Source organism: Podarcis erhardii (genome assembly GCF_964252035.2).
Source record: "Podarcis erhardii genome assembly, chromosome: 8".
In the NCBI taxonomy this organism is placed as follows: Eukaryota; Metazoa; Chordata; class Lepidosauria; order Squamata; family Lacertidae; genus Podarcis; species Podarcis erhardii.
The window spans coordinates 41,318,316-41,333,927 of record NC_138499.1 but is presented as its reverse complement, the minus strand read 5'-3'; the positions used below and the strand labels follow the sequence as shown (position 1 = coordinate 41,333,927).

General features: G+C 42.0%; 1 long non-coding RNA gene across 1 annotated transcript; it reads left to right on the top strand.

Annotated features, from left to right (window-relative positions):
* The first annotated feature begins 7,595 nt into the window (after positions 1–7,595).
* Positions 7,596–14,427, top strand: LOC309348247. Its single transcript, XR_014159306.1, has 2 exons — positions 7,596–7,725; positions 13,429–14,427. It is a non-coding gene; the product is annotated as an uncharacterized lncRNA (long non-coding RNA).
* Positions 14,428–15,612: the final 1,185 nt, after the last annotated feature.

Genomic DNA, 15,612 nt, shown 5'->3' with positions numbered 1-15,612 from the left:
ATTTAGCGTCCCTAAAGCTACACCCTTTAAAGCTCCTAATTTGCATGGTAATAAGTTGTGGAGAAGAAGCAGCAGCAGAAAGACCATGTTATGTGGTGTTTTTTTCTCCCTCTGTGCACAGCGGCACAATCGCAAGAGACTAATTGAATAAGCTCATTATATTGGCTGTTAGTTAGCAGCAGAAATTCTGTTCATATTTCATATTGCAATAGTCAATGGCATACCTAGGAGGCAACATGTCCCAGATCAATGTCCCATCAGACTATGGCAGGGTGTTTTCTCCTTAAGTGAAGCGACAATATAGTAAAAAGGTAAAGGTAAAGGGACCCCTGACCAGTAGGTCCAGTCATGACCGACTCTGGGGTTGTGGCGCTCATCTCGCTTTATTGGCCGAGGGAGCCGGCGTACAGCTTCCGGGTCATGTGGCCAGCATGACTAAGCTGCTTCTGGCAAACCAGAGCAGCGCACGGAAACGCCATTTACCTTCCCACCGGAGCGGTACCTATTTATCTACTTGCACTTTGACGTGCTTTCGAACTGCTAGGTTGGCAGGAGCAGGGACCGAGCAATGGGAGCTCACCCCATTGCAGGGATTCAAACCACCGACCTTCTGATTGGCAAGCCCTAGGCCCTGTGGTTTAACCCACAGCACCACCCATGTCCCGCTGACAATATAGTAGTCTAGCACTAATCTTTGTACACACACTCTTACCCATTAGGTGGATGACGACTCAGAAGTTTACTCAGTAATCTGGCTTTTATTTCTGGAAGCTGGGAGACCTTGCCACTGACAAGCAAGGAGCTTTGAGGGTGTCAGGTCTGGCAAGGCAGACCATTTAAGATACCCCCAACATTCTCTATTGCCTTCATGATCTAGGTACGAGTCAGTTCACTGGACCATGCTGGGCAGAGTGAACATGCAAAGGCAAAAATGGCGTATGCTTGGCTGGGTTGCACTGAAAAGCTGCAAACTACTTTGTCCAGAGCAGCACTAGAGAACTCCCATGGGCTTCAATACCTGGGGATATTTCATTCTGAGGATAACCTATTGCATTTCTCTATTAACAGCTCGACTGCCTACAAAATACACTGCACACATGTTGATTGATCCTCACTTATTTCAAGATGAAGGGCTGCAGCCTTGGAACTAGGAGGGGAAAAGGAGAGGATGATAGATGCTGGGGGTCGAGAAACTGGGAAGATAATATAATTCCCAAATGAATTATCCTGTCCCAGAAAAGTGAAAAAAATAAATTTCTAGGAAAGTCAGCCCCACTTTTCAGAACAAGCTATGCGTCTCAAGTCAAGTTTGTTGCTTAGATACATCTTCCCAAAAGACTCTTGTGAGTATAGTAAAGATGAAACAAACGTGTTAAAAATAGAACACCAAGAAACATTTATTTTCAGATAGAGGGGTAACAGTAAATGGAAGAGGCCGGAAAAACAGCTAAGATGATTCACAGCAGATGGACAACATTTTTTGGGGGGGGCACTTTAGTGGGGTTTTTTTTACAATGAAAACATCATTAATTGCCTCATTTAGCATGCATGTATTTTGCACTATACTACAATACTTTGCAGAATTTGGAAGATGTAAGAAGACTGTATGGAAATCCCTTGCAGATGATCACAATGACTGGAGACAAACAGTCAGATTGGGTATCCACAGCAGTGACCAGAAGAGGAATGACCACTGGGAGAAGTGCAGAGAGAGAAACACACCATGTTGCATCTGAGGCAGCACAACCAGCCACCTTCATCTGCCCCATATGCAACAAAACATGTCTCTTCCATATCATTCTCTACAGCTACAGCAGGTGCTGTAATTCTCCAACAGTTTGACTTCATCCCCCAAAGAACATTCTAACATTGTCTCCTGAAACAGACAGGTGCCAACAAGAAAATGTGCACAAAAATGTCCATAGAGTAACAAAAAGCTATTTTCCAATTATAAAACTAGAAATAAAGTGATGGTGGGAAAAGAGAGTTTCTGCATGGAACACTTTGCTGATTTTTTTTTTAGTGCAATGCCTTCTTGCTTCTTTGTGTTAGGACAGTTGATCTTTTAGCCCGCCCCCTTCTCACTGGATATATTCACTGTGAGTGAGAGCAGGGCACCACATTAGCATCGTACAGGATTCTTGGCCAACTGTTGGGGCCTAAGCACTCCAGCCAGAGCACATCACTGATGCCTGGCTGGGTCTCCCTTTAACTCATGGCCCAGTTGAGTGAGCAGCCACTATTGGGTATGGCAGCCACTATTTACATTTTTGCAGAGCTCGGAAGAGCAGAGATTTATACATTTGTAAATTTTGCTTTCTCTACACTTCTCATTTCCCCATTATTAAGTTCGGTTTGCTCTCAATGCAATGTATATATTACCCTTGGGGTCCCTTCTAGCTCTGCAATTCTATGGTGCTATGAAATATATGTTTTGCAAAACAACAACTCCACATGAAAAGTTGGATGCATTTTCCTATAATATATGTATTTTTGTACAACATAAGTACACATTTTGTCTGGAATAAGCATTTTTTTGCAAGCAGGTTCCCCTTAACAGAAGTAATTTGTGTATATTATTTTCACCAATATGCACATTTCTAGATGCATTCTTCGGTTGGAGAACTGCATATAAAAATTCAGGAAAGAGTGGATTTCAAATGAGAAATTAATTATGCATTGTCAATTACAAATTAATTATAGTGTCAATTACTTACAGTGCGTGACTCCAAATTCTAATATGAGAGAGATTCTCCCATGCAACATTTCTGGGAGAACTATGTGTACAACTCACATTAGTAACTGAGCTCAACAAACTGGAATTGGATATCGGATGATAGCCCATTGGAATGCTTGACACCCATAGCCCCAGAATTACACCTCTCAGTACTTGGGCTCCACAAAGCAGGCTCTACATCTGTTTCCATTGGTTTTTGATAAGGACAGGAATGTCCCAACCCCTTGATAACTCTGCAGAAAGCAGCACCAGTTATTCCTAGCACAAGGACAGCCAATGTGGGGCCTTCTAGATGTTGCTGGACTACAACTTCTATCATCCCTGGTCATTGACCATGCTGGCTGGGGCTGATGGGAGTTTGAGTCCAGCAGCATCCAAAATGCACCATGCTGCTTAACTCTTGCTGGAACGAATCAATTTGTTGGCCATAATTGCAGTGATCCCCTTAGGGATTGGGGGCTCTGCCACAATACCTTCACAGAATGTTCCCAGCATTTTATGAGGCATTTTTTCAGGGAGGAAAATCTCATCTAAAAACTCAAGAATTTTCTGTCATACAGAGCTAGGCTTTCTCAGTGTTTAATATTGATTCTAAACTCTAACTCAGTTTATCTTTCTCACCTTGGCTAGCAACACATTGCTACTCATTATTTTCACTTGAAATAAAGCCAGTCCAGGACAGATGCTTGGCATTGAGTCTGCACTCTGCTGTCCATGGAAATCACAAATTCTATTAAACTGGGAACAGGCCACAAGTGAGATTAGATATCATCTATTCACTTGGCTTCCTCCGTTATTTATAACTCTGCAGAGAATGAGCTACTGTACTTGCTTGCTGACAGTAGGACTCTTATTTAAACTGGGGACCCTGAAATGGCATGAAAGCTTACTCATCATGTCTTTTTTAACTGCAGTTACTATTGATAGGATCTTTTCTCATACACTTTTATTTCCACCCTGTGCCACAACCATTTCTGATTTTCTGGGGTTTGCTTGTATTGCCTGCTTTTTTCTATCAAGAGATATAACAATTCCTTGGTTAGAATTCAGTGGGAAGATCTTCTCATATCCAGCCATTTTTTATTGTCCTGAGACTGTTGGATGTGCATTCCCAAATAGTCTTTGTGACCTTCTGAAGTGAGAAATACTCCTTTTTCATTTCCAGTGCTGATGGATTCAATGGGCCAGTCAGCTTCAGATGTATGCATTTAAAAATTTGTTTTGACACCCCCATTAATTAACATTTTAAATATTACCCAACTATGATTTTTCAATTGTACATTTTCCCCAACTCCCTCATGTGCCTTCTGCCAATAATAAATCATCCTCCTATACAACTATAAAGTTTTGATATATGAAGCTGAAAATCCAAAGAAGGGGATTTTTTTGGAAGGTCCGAGATTCTAGATTTCTAAAAGAAAAATGCCTTGCTAACTTAGGATAAATACATGATATTTTATGTACCATAAACACTAAGCATTATAGGGCTGAGCCTAAGGAGGGGGAGGGGGAGGGGGAGTTGGGGGCTTTTTTTGTATGCAAAGGTTTTGAGCAACATCTAAATCAGGGATAGGCAACTTAAGGCCCGGGGGCCAGATGTGGCCCAATCGCCTTCTCAATCCGGCCCACGGACAGTCCGGGAATCAGCGTGTTTTTACATGAGTAGAATGTGTCCTTTTATTTAAAATGCATCTCTGGGTTATTTGTGGGACCTGCCTGGTGTTTTTACATGAGTAGAATGTGTGCTTTTATTTCAAATGCATCTCTGGGTTATTTGTGGGGCACAGGAATTCGTTCATTTTCCCCTCCAAAATATAGTCCAGCCCACTACATGGTCTGAGGGATGGTGGACCGGCCCATGGCTGAAAAAGGTTGCTGACCCCTGAAATAAATGCACTTATTGCACAGCAGATTTTAAGTCATTGTTTAAAAAGAGGACAAACATTAGTTGTATATTTAGGAAATATTGCTCATCAGCACAGAGCTCAGTCTTAATAGCCCTATTCAGACACTGAAAAAAATCCATTGTCAATCAGGGGATGGATTTGTTTGTTGCTGTTGTCAGCTGCAAATAGCTATACACTCTGCAACCAGAAATGCACACCCTCAGTAACTAGCAGTAATTAGAATTTAAACCCTAATTAAACATTGTGCAAGGCCTCTGATCCAGGCTGGATCATCCCTGGATCATCCCAGGTCAGACTGGAACTGCTTTGAAGTTATTGATCAGGCCCTAAATTGGAGCGATGAGGCCATGCACAGCCCTGCTATCTATCTCTAGAACAAAATCCCTCACTTGAGGCACACTGTTGCAGGCTGGATTTTGAAGCATCTGTTCATCCAGGATTCTGGGGAGTAGAATAAAAAGGGCAAGCGTAGCTATCTCTCATGTATCCCCATTGATCAGGCATTTTGTTCTCAAGGGTTAGATGTTTAGTGGGTACAGAGGGATTTTAGGAAGGTATGATTGTGAACCTTTTCAAATGTACCACCCACAGCACCCTGAGATTTGAGCCTATAAATATAGGCCAATTCCAGTGTAATTATAAAACGCTGGGGAAGAGTTGTATTCAATAATACAACTCAGCCTATAATAAACTCCATGGGAGGTAACAATTCTTGTTCAAAACTCATTTAAGACAGTGGTGAATGTATACTCCTTTTGGTACTACTATGACTGCTTTAGAATTTGCTGCTGAATTCCCCACACTCAAGTTTTCTAGCATGAAATTCAGAGACAATTAATATATCCCTCTTCACCCTGTTCTAAGAGAAAAATCCAAAGCACTGTGGCAAAACTCCAGCTACTTCCTTGAAGCTTTCAACTTGCTGGATATCAGCGGCATTAGCTTGCAATTATCCTATGTGACAAGACTACCAATTCTTGCTTTCTACTTTCAGACCAACCTGATTGCAATTTCCTCCCGTACTTTTCCTAGAATCACTTATAGTTCTTCTCCTAATGGAAAAAACAGAATGGCATACAGATATGGTCATGGAAATCTTAGCCTCTAGTTACTGCTAGTGCCAGTAAGTACTCTTGTGGTTATAATAAAGCTACTCAAAGCCTGACTATACATTACATATAAATGTGTGTAACAAAAGACCCCCTGGCACTTCTGATCTTTCCCCTGTTAGCGCCAACTAATCTGCCTTGTACTTCTAGCTGAGAGGGTGAGAGTGAACAAGCAATGACAAGCAGAAGGAAAAGGAGAAGCAGTTGTCATGTGCTTGATCTCCTCCCTTGTTCTTCTGGGTAGCTGTGAGCACTGGGTCAAATGTAGAGATGGTGCCAAGCTTTGTAATTGTCTGTCACACAATTTTTTGTCTAACTTGCAACGCTCAGCTATCTCATTAACTGAGTACCATTTCTCTACAAGGCCCTTATTAACTGTGGTGAAGTAGAAGATGAGGGTCACATCCACATCATACATTTAAAGAAGCATCATAACAACTTTAAAAGTCATGGTTTCCCCCAAAGCATCCTGGGAAACAGAGGTGCCTGTTTGCCCCAACTATTGAGGGGGCCAACATCACACGATGTGCTGACATCACGTACTACATTGTATGGTGTGCTGATGTGGTGCACACACTGATATCATTCAATACTGAGGTGACCTAGCACCCACCTTAAGAACCTTCAGGGCACCTGCTGTGACCTGTTTTTTGTTCAGGGTGCTGAGAGTTGTTAGGAGACACCTTCCCCCTATTCACTCCCAGAGTTACAGTTCCCAGAATTCCCTGGGAAGATGAATTGGCCAGATTGACTTAGTCAAGTCCAGGTAGGATACAAGCAGCTGATCCACAAACCCACTGATAAGAAGTAGGGGGAATTTTGCTCACTAATTGCATTCATTCCAATCATACCACAGTGGCTTAAATCAATATAACCATGTTATAGCAATGGGCTAAAACCCACAATCCATTATAAGTTCAAGCACATATCAATGTATGGCAATCCTTTATACTTCTCTGTGATAATATATTGTAGACAGAAGTTTCCATCTCCTGGGAAGTGTAGGATGGAGTCTAAGTGAAGAGAGGGAAGTATTCCAAGATTTTAATGTCTCCTAAGAATAGGAGATAAAAGCATAATTCACTGAGCTCTTATTTTAGTCAAATAGGAAACCTTACACTATGAAGACGAGACAGCAACATGAACTTTGATGGGCACAATGTTCTACTTAGTAATGGCTCTAAGAATCACTGCCCAGACATCCCTTTTGGACATTGCCTCCTAGTGCCAGACATGGAAAGCAGCTTGCATTATTTGTCCTGCTTGCTTCTTTACTCAACCTTGATTTTGTGATGTTTTAATTGCCCAGATATACATATTGACCAGTGTGGATGTTTTGAATGTTATCTCTGATTGGCTTTTCAGCATAGCTCCAATTTTCTAAATGTGTAACTGTTTTGGAATACAGAATAAAGGTGTTGAAGATGCTGAACTCCTTTGGCAGCCCCATCACTGCTTCAGAAGTTGTACAGTAGTAGTGGTTGATGTGACTGTCCTGCTATCCCACCTTCCAAACTCACAATGAAGTTGAATGCTGGTTCCACCTAGGGTAAGAGCTAAGCTTCTCACCTGACAACATCGTAAGGAGACACTCCAGTCTATCTGAGGACCAGGATTTGTGTTTGGAATGGCCTCTGTGGCCTGATTTGCATGTAACCTCCAGCAGGAGGTTGGCACCTCTATGATTGGTCTGTACATGAAGTTCAGGAGGTCAGAAAGTGTGGTAATTCAGAATGGGAAAGAACCTTGCCTGAGAATCCTGGAGAGACACTTCTGACAGTTGCTAAAGTTACTACTGAGCAGTGTTCGGAACTCCAATAGTAATGGGTGCATTCTGAGATAGAGAATGTTATTATTGCGAGGATTTTTCTGAACTCTTGTCGCAGCACCCTGCACTGAAGATTCCCATCATTCTTCGGTTGGCACTGGGAGCATAGCAGGAGAAATTCCTCCCCGCCAACCCTACGTGAAGGCAATCGCTGAAGCAGGACCTCATAGACAGCCGCGTCTCAGCTGGCTTTGCAGATCGGGCTGCTTCCTGCCTGCCTGGTCTGTAAGGAGAGGGTGGGGCAACCCCCCCCCGCCAGACCCCAAGCCGCTGTGGATGCTGCCAAAGTGCTGTTTGGAGCTGTTGCTGTTGCTCAGACTCCCAGAGCCCCATTGGCGCTGCAAATGCGGAGCTGCTTGTAGCTCCAAACAACCCTGTGAACCCAAACAATACTCTCACTCCACGAGGCAGCAGCAGGAGTGTTCCTGCCTCCTCTTCCTCCTCCTCCTCCCCTCCTTCTACATGGCTGGGTGGGGAAGCTGTTTAAGAAGTTGGAGCAGTAGAATGAGCAGCTCTGCATTTGCAGCCTCGAGCATCCCTCTGTCCCCCGCAGCTGCCAGGAGCATCCTTAGACGTGCCTCTTTTGGTGCTGCATGAGCTGGGGGATCTGCCAGGCACCGTGGCACAAATGCAACTAGAAATTGTGTTTCAGCACCCCACGACCCAGGTTCCAGGCGCTATGTAGCTCATTGCTTTTCTTTCCCGGTTTCGAACAGTGCTACTGATCTAGATGGTCTGACTCCGTATAAGGCAGGCTCCCATATTCCTATGATTGCATGCTTCCATACCATGTTGGTGAACCTCAAAATCAGGAGAAGATAAAGAGTTTGATAGATGAAATATCACAGTTCATACGGCTTCAAGTCAGCAGTACTATTGCAAGATGAAGCGTTTTCACTATACTTTTATGTCACTGTACTGAGCCAGTGGTGGAAGTAGGCTCGTCATCCATTTTTAGTGGCACAGTCACTTCAGGAGAACCAGGAGAGGGGTGGAAGTGAGTGACTGGAGACTAGCTGAAGCTAAAGGGTGCAAATTGAATTAAAAGCCTCTTCTGCTGGTCAAATGGATTAGCTCTGTTTTTTCAGCTTCCTTTGAAGTCTGATCATTTTTGTTCTGCTTTATATTCAAATAGCCATTTTGAAATCGGGTCCCCAAAGTAATTTGTGTTTAGCCTGGTATAGATAATACCTTGTCAGCGAATTTTATCAAAGCATCATCAGTGCATTGAGCTTTAACTTCTTTGTTCTTCCAGCATTTTGCCAAATCCCTCTTTGCTGCAGCTAAGTTTGATTAACTCTAATAGCCAAGTTATGCCTCTTCTTATATCCTGCATCCCCGCTTAAGATCAAATCTGATAATAAATACCCATTTACTCACCCCACTGTTTATGAGTTGTTCACTGATAGCGTGTCCTCAATACCAAATTATTTCGAGGTTCTGGCATCACCACTTACCACAATTCTGTGGAGGGCCTGCCCCTTTTGGGATTTTAAGAGTGCTATCATTGCCAACATGCCCTTCCCTACCTTTTCTATAGAGTTTGTATCTAGAGATAACCAGTCACACGGGGTAAGGCAGCTGCCTCAAGCAGCACCCAAGAGAAGCAGCACTGAACAGGACAAGGAAGCCACTGACCCACTGGTTCTTTCCATGCTTTCCTTCAAAACCAGGCACTGAATCTCACCTATCTTGGCTCAAATACTTCTGTCATTAGAAGATAAACACCTATACACAACATCTCTCTAGAGAGGCATCTGATCCATGTATTTTCTTCTGTCAAGAGTTAGATACCTCAGTTGGTAGAACATAAGACTCTTAATCTCAGGGCCATGGGTTCAAGTTCCACACTGGGCAAAAGATTCCTGCATTGTGGGGGATTGGAATAGATGGTGTTCATGATCCCTTCCAGCTTCTACAATTCTATGGTTCTATGTTTCTGTCAGGTCTCCCTGCATTTTCATTGACTCATTCTTCCTTGCCCTTGACTCTTTGGGGTGATTCATTGTGAACCAGAAGCTGTTCAGCTCCTGTCAACTTTTCCCCAAGGGTAAGTTTCAAAGCTGCTCTGCCGCAGCCTCACTGCTATTTAAAACTAAACAGAACTACAAAATGGCACAGCAGGCATGACCAGGTGAGCAGATGGCTGTCAGTCTTAAACATCAGTATGGTGTCATGAGAAACTGAGCAGCTGATGAGACTTTGGTACTAGTTATTGTAAGCAGGAGGAAAGAAACTGATTTGCTTTTGCACACAAGAAACAGCAAAGGAAACTCACAGATGAAAAAAACTACCAGAGTCCAGGCAATATGTATGTTCACTTGCTTTTACAGACTCATTGCCATTGCTTGCCATTATCACTGTGATTGAAGGCTTCTGTGTGTGATGATGTAGACTAAGACTGCTGGAGGATTTCATGGAAACACTGCTAAAAAATGTGTCTTTTAATACAGTTTGGACAACCAGTATATTTTCAATCTGTCAGTTTGACTGCTCTCTTCCTTCCATCTTTCCTGTAACCTTTTAATGACCTGTACATGTTCTTCCAGGTACCTAATTCATACAAGTGAGTTATGGATTAAACACATGAGTGACAAAGTGAAATTTCATTCAGAGCTGATTATTTGACTCCCTTTTTATTTTTACAGCTAAAATTCTGGGGTTTATTTGTTTTATTTTCCATTTTACTCTGCACTATTGGTAGGAATGCCTACTTATTGGCCCCTGTCATCACCACCACCACCAACATCATCATCAGTATCATGACCATTATATTATTATTATTAATATTAGTTTCCATACTGCCTTTCCCATGGGAGTCTAGGATGATGAACAACACAGGAAAAACAATCCATACAATAAAAGTATCTAAAAATACATTTATAAATACACACACACACACACACACACATATATACACAAAAACAATATTATATACTGAAATTTCAGTTGACATTCATGCCTCAAAAGCCTGACTGAACAGATTTGTCTTCAGTTTCTGTCTAAATCATCCACGTGGGAGATGGATGCAACTCTCTGGGGAGAGAGTTCCACAACTCATAAATTTTCTCCTTTTGTTCCAGACATGCTAAACAGAGACCAGGTCCTTGTGACTCTCCAAAAATTGTTGGACTCATCAGCTACACCCAGCATGGTTAGAGATGAGGGGATGTCAAGGACGATGGGAGGAGTTGTCCAACAACATCTCTAGAGGGCCACAGCTCCCACACACGAGGAACTAACATAATACAAGACATTAGAAAAAGTAAACTAACAGAACTGCTCAAGGCTCTGATAAAATTATCTGACTTAATGTTGCTGTCAAAATTAGCCTTGGGTCATTGTAGTCTGAGAAAGATTTATTAGACTGTGTTAAATCACCACACAAGGCCACCATTAGTGGAAACACAGTAAAGCAATACCTTCACATTTCCACAACTATAGGTCCCCTAGAAGGCTATAATTCAAATGTGATTATACTTTGGCTGAAGAAAAAGCAATGGAATCCTCAAACTGGTACTAAATCAAAAGAACAGGGATGCTTTAAAATTTATTCTTTAAAAAAGAAAAAAAAATCATTACAATATATTGCCTAAACTTTTTTTTTATTAAATGTTGGCGTTAACATATTACTTACTAGTCCATTTCCAATATATTACAGCTATTTGATGGGATGCAATGCTTAAAAGGGTACTTTGCATCTCAAAGTTTGAGTGCCAGGCCTAATATAGGGTCTAATTAGCTGAAAGGAGTGAAGCATACTTTTAACTCTAGAAATGTAAACACATGTATATTAAAGAGAAACAATTCAAATTACTGCATCTGTGGTAGCAGCCTGGAAGTTTTATGAGCTCTGTGTGAGGTCAGTGAGGAAGGGGTCTGAATAATGTAGAGTACAAACTGCTGCAGGAGCTATCCCAGGGCTCATTCCTCTGTCTTGCACATGCAGGTTATACAAGCAAAAGTCTTCTGACTGAGAAATGCTCACTCCTACACATGGATGACGTAGAAATTAAATTTGTATGCACATTTAAGGGCACATACCTAATTTGCCATTTCTGAACACAGCCACATTTTGAAATTTCCTTTTGTTTGAATTTTGCAACACAATTCTCCAACCAAGTAATGTCTACAAAAATGCAAATAATAAGGTAAAGTGTGCATAAAAGTGAGAACATTACTAAAAATTGTATTAGAGGAAGTGGCTTTGCAAAAATATGTATATTAGGCAAAACTGCACTGTGTACATGAGAAGTTTGCCTAAAATGCTGATGAGGAGGACATAAAAAAATAATAATGCAAACTGATAGGAAATCTGGATAACTGAACTTAAGGGCAGAAAAATAAAAAAGTTAGAGAAAGCAAAGTTGACAGATTTGCTCACCACTGCACACTTACATGCAAATATATAGGTGTGCAAACTGTCCTGCATATATCAGATTTTTCATTCTGTGTTTCCCCCCTCCCTCTGAGAGGTAGAAGAAAGTATGGAGGGGAACCGTACAGCTATAAGACAGATGGAGTAATAAAACATAATTATTGACATTGTTGTTCTCTGTGTGAGCAGATATGTATTCTAGTCATAATATGAATAATTTACTCTTCTATTTGAATTTCTGATGAACAAAAGCTGAACACTGCCTTCCAAACAAATGCTTTATTCAGCTGCAATCCTTCCTCGCTTACTGCCTCTGCAACATACAAACAAATTTAACTTCTAGTTTGGTACTGGAAATAATTGGTAAAAGTGGTTTTAAGTCAACACATGCCATTTTTCTTTACATTTCCTCCTTTTTTAAAAGTCAGTATGTGTACTACCGGAGGTGTAGTTATAATGTATAATGGAATCTGATGGACTGCAGTTTCCAAAGTGGACTCTTGTTCTGATCTGGCTAGTGCAGATCAGGTGAGTCTGCTTTGGAGTTGGAGTTCATAAGAATCCACTCCACATCCCACCACTCTGTTACACAGTTTTCCCACACTAATAGCAGGACATGGCCCAGAGCACTATGGAAGGTGGAATCCTTGCAGGGGCTCTTCCTATTCTGTCACTTGGGTTGTGTGATGGGAGGGAAGAGGTTGGGGAAACCCCTCCCCCTCTGCCCTTTTTGGTTGTGTAAGTGTCACACCTGTAAAACATGTTCAGAGCACATTCCCTCTCCTCAAGTAATCCAGGGAACTGCAGTTTGTTAAGAATTATCAGAACTGTAGCTTTGTGAAGGGTAAACTAGAGTTCCCAGGACTCTTTTGAGGGGAAAGGGATATGCTTTGAATATGTTTTAAAGGCATGGTGTGTACACAGCCTCTGTTGCTCCTGCTGCTGCTGCAACCGCACCAAGAGAAGGGAAGAGATGGTTAGGGTTAAGAGGTTGGGTGTGTGTGTGTGTGAAGGCAACAGAGATAGAGCAGTGCACAAGCCTTCCAAGATTTGTCAGGTTGGTTCCAGGCATGTTTCCATGATTTCTACCCAGGAGGGATTGGATGGTGATGGAAAAACCTTAAGCCAATCTTTGGAAGATGCAGTCATCTCTAGTTCTTATGCAGCACAAGTGATAATGGATAGTTAATGGGAGTTAATGGGGATAATGGGCACTGCAGTGCAGCAATGACAAGAGGGCAACAGGTTTCCCACCGCTGGCATCAGTGGATGATGAAATCATGGCATTGAACTCGATAAAGTAATGTTTGTAGGCTGCATCGAAATGGACTAATAAAAGGCCTAGTAGCTTCAAGGGAACATTTGCATGTCACTTATTAGTCAGATCTCTATAAATTAAAACCCATTATGCTTAATGTTATTCTGCAATCACTCTGGAAACTACTAATCTTGACCTCTTTTCATTTCAGCTGCCGTTTGGCTATTTCTAGGTCAAGCTGCCCCAGGGATCTTAAGAAGAACCAAAGTCAAAGCAAAGCTGTCAGACACAAATGAACAATTGCTGGCAAGATAGGACAATCCATGTTCCATGAAACGAGAGATGAAAGAACAACCAACAAGAATAAATAATCTATAGGAGAAAATGTAATCCAGAGTTAAGCGAGATAGCAAGTTGATTTAGAGGGGGCAATTCTCATTTTAAATCCACGAGATCTTGCTTCTGAAAATCAAGCAGTTAATAAAATTGTATGCTGCTAAGAAGAAATAGTGGGAATAGCAAAGGTGGTGGGAAATCAAATACACTTCTGCCGTAAACTGGTAAATTGAATTGTGACTAGAATTGTGCCATCCTAACATGGTGCAAATGTACACTCAAAACAGAAGCACTGAAACACTATGAATAATATGGTCTGTGTAAATAAAACAAGCTTTGAGAGCTGATGTTGCTTGAGCCAAATCCTGATGGGTGCAGTCATCCCACTCACCTTTCCTTAGTTGCCAATCCTAGAGACAAAAGAGGCATGGACGAGCAGTATATATGACAATAGCAGCTGACCATTGTGCAATCGATACAGAATGAGGTTCTGCCCCTCACTTGATTCTCAAAGTGGATCTGCTTCAAAATTAGTTTTTGACCAGGAAGGTTGAGCTATCAAACTTTAAACAGGAATTCAGATGTAAAGAGAAATTAACTGTAATCTAATTCCAGGTGGCCACAGTCAACAGTTACCTGAGGAACCTGAGTTAAGTTGGCATAAGATGCAACCAACTATGCCTGCTGGATTTACAGGAGAAGAATGCATTTCTTATTGCTGCTTAAAATAATGAACTGTCACACTTCGGGAATTCTGACTGAATAGTTTTTGTTGTGGACAACATTTTATGTCGCAGTGAAAGGTAGCTAGACTCAGATGTACACGTAATGATTAAAAACATCCCTGTCTACATTAAATGAGGCCTAGAAATCACTTGGTCTCTCTCTCTCTCTCTCTCTCTCTCTCAACCAACCAACCAACCAACCAAAAGTTTGCACTGATAGATATCTATTCTGCACCTGACGAACAAAGAGGCAGGTGTCAACTTACATAATGAATTCCTTTGAGGTAGCCACCATGTAGAGTCAATCCAACCCCCTAGTACCATCTAATTTAGAGTCCTGTACGATAATGTGTCCCTTGGTCCCAGTGGAAGATTTGTGGTCTGTGGACAGCCCTTTGGGGACCTCTATTCATTCAACTAAAGGGACGTGGGTTAAACCACAGAGCCTAGGGCTTGCCGATCAGAAGGTCGGTGGTTCGAATCCCTGCGACGGGGTGAACTCCTGTTGCTTGGTCCCTGCTCCTGCCAACATAGCAGTTCGAAAGCACGTCAAAGTGCAAGTAGATAAATAGGTACTGCTCCGGTGGGAAGGCAAACGGTGTTTCCGTGGGCTGCTCTGGTTTGTCAGAAGCAGCTTAGTCATGCTGGCCACATGACCCAGAAGCTGTACACCAGCTCCCTCGGCCAATAAAGCGAGATGAGCGCCGCAACCCCAGAGTTGTCTGTGACTGGACCTAATGGTCAGGGGTCCCTTTACCTTTACTTTTACTCATTCAACTAAATAAACATGAATATATCCAAAGATATGATAGAGCTGCCTGCTCCCTAAACACTGCTTAATGGTGTCCCTTTTTGAGCAACGATTACAGCATTCTCTTCAGCACCAGACATCTCTATGACCATTTTGGTCAAAGGATCACAGCTCAGTGGTAGAGCATCTGCCTTGCATGCCAAGGGTCCCAGGGTGGGGAGAGACTTCCTGTCTGAAACCCTGGAGAGATGCTGCCAGTCAGTGCGGACAGTACTAAGTTAGATAGAGCAAGGGTCTGACTCAGTATAAGGCAGCTTCTTATGCACCATCCCAAGGGACTGTGCATGCAATAAATTCCTTAACACTGAGAAGAATATATTCATAATCAAAGATTTGTATCCTACCTTTCTGCTTCATTAAAAAAAAGGATCCCTAGTGAATTACAAGCAATGTTTCAGACACAACCTAATAAAACTATCAGAAATCACTGTAATGAAATGAAAAGAAAAAACTGTTCACCCACAGATATAGTAAACATGCTATGAACAAGCCATTTCACTGCTGCTTCAAGAACTCTGTATGT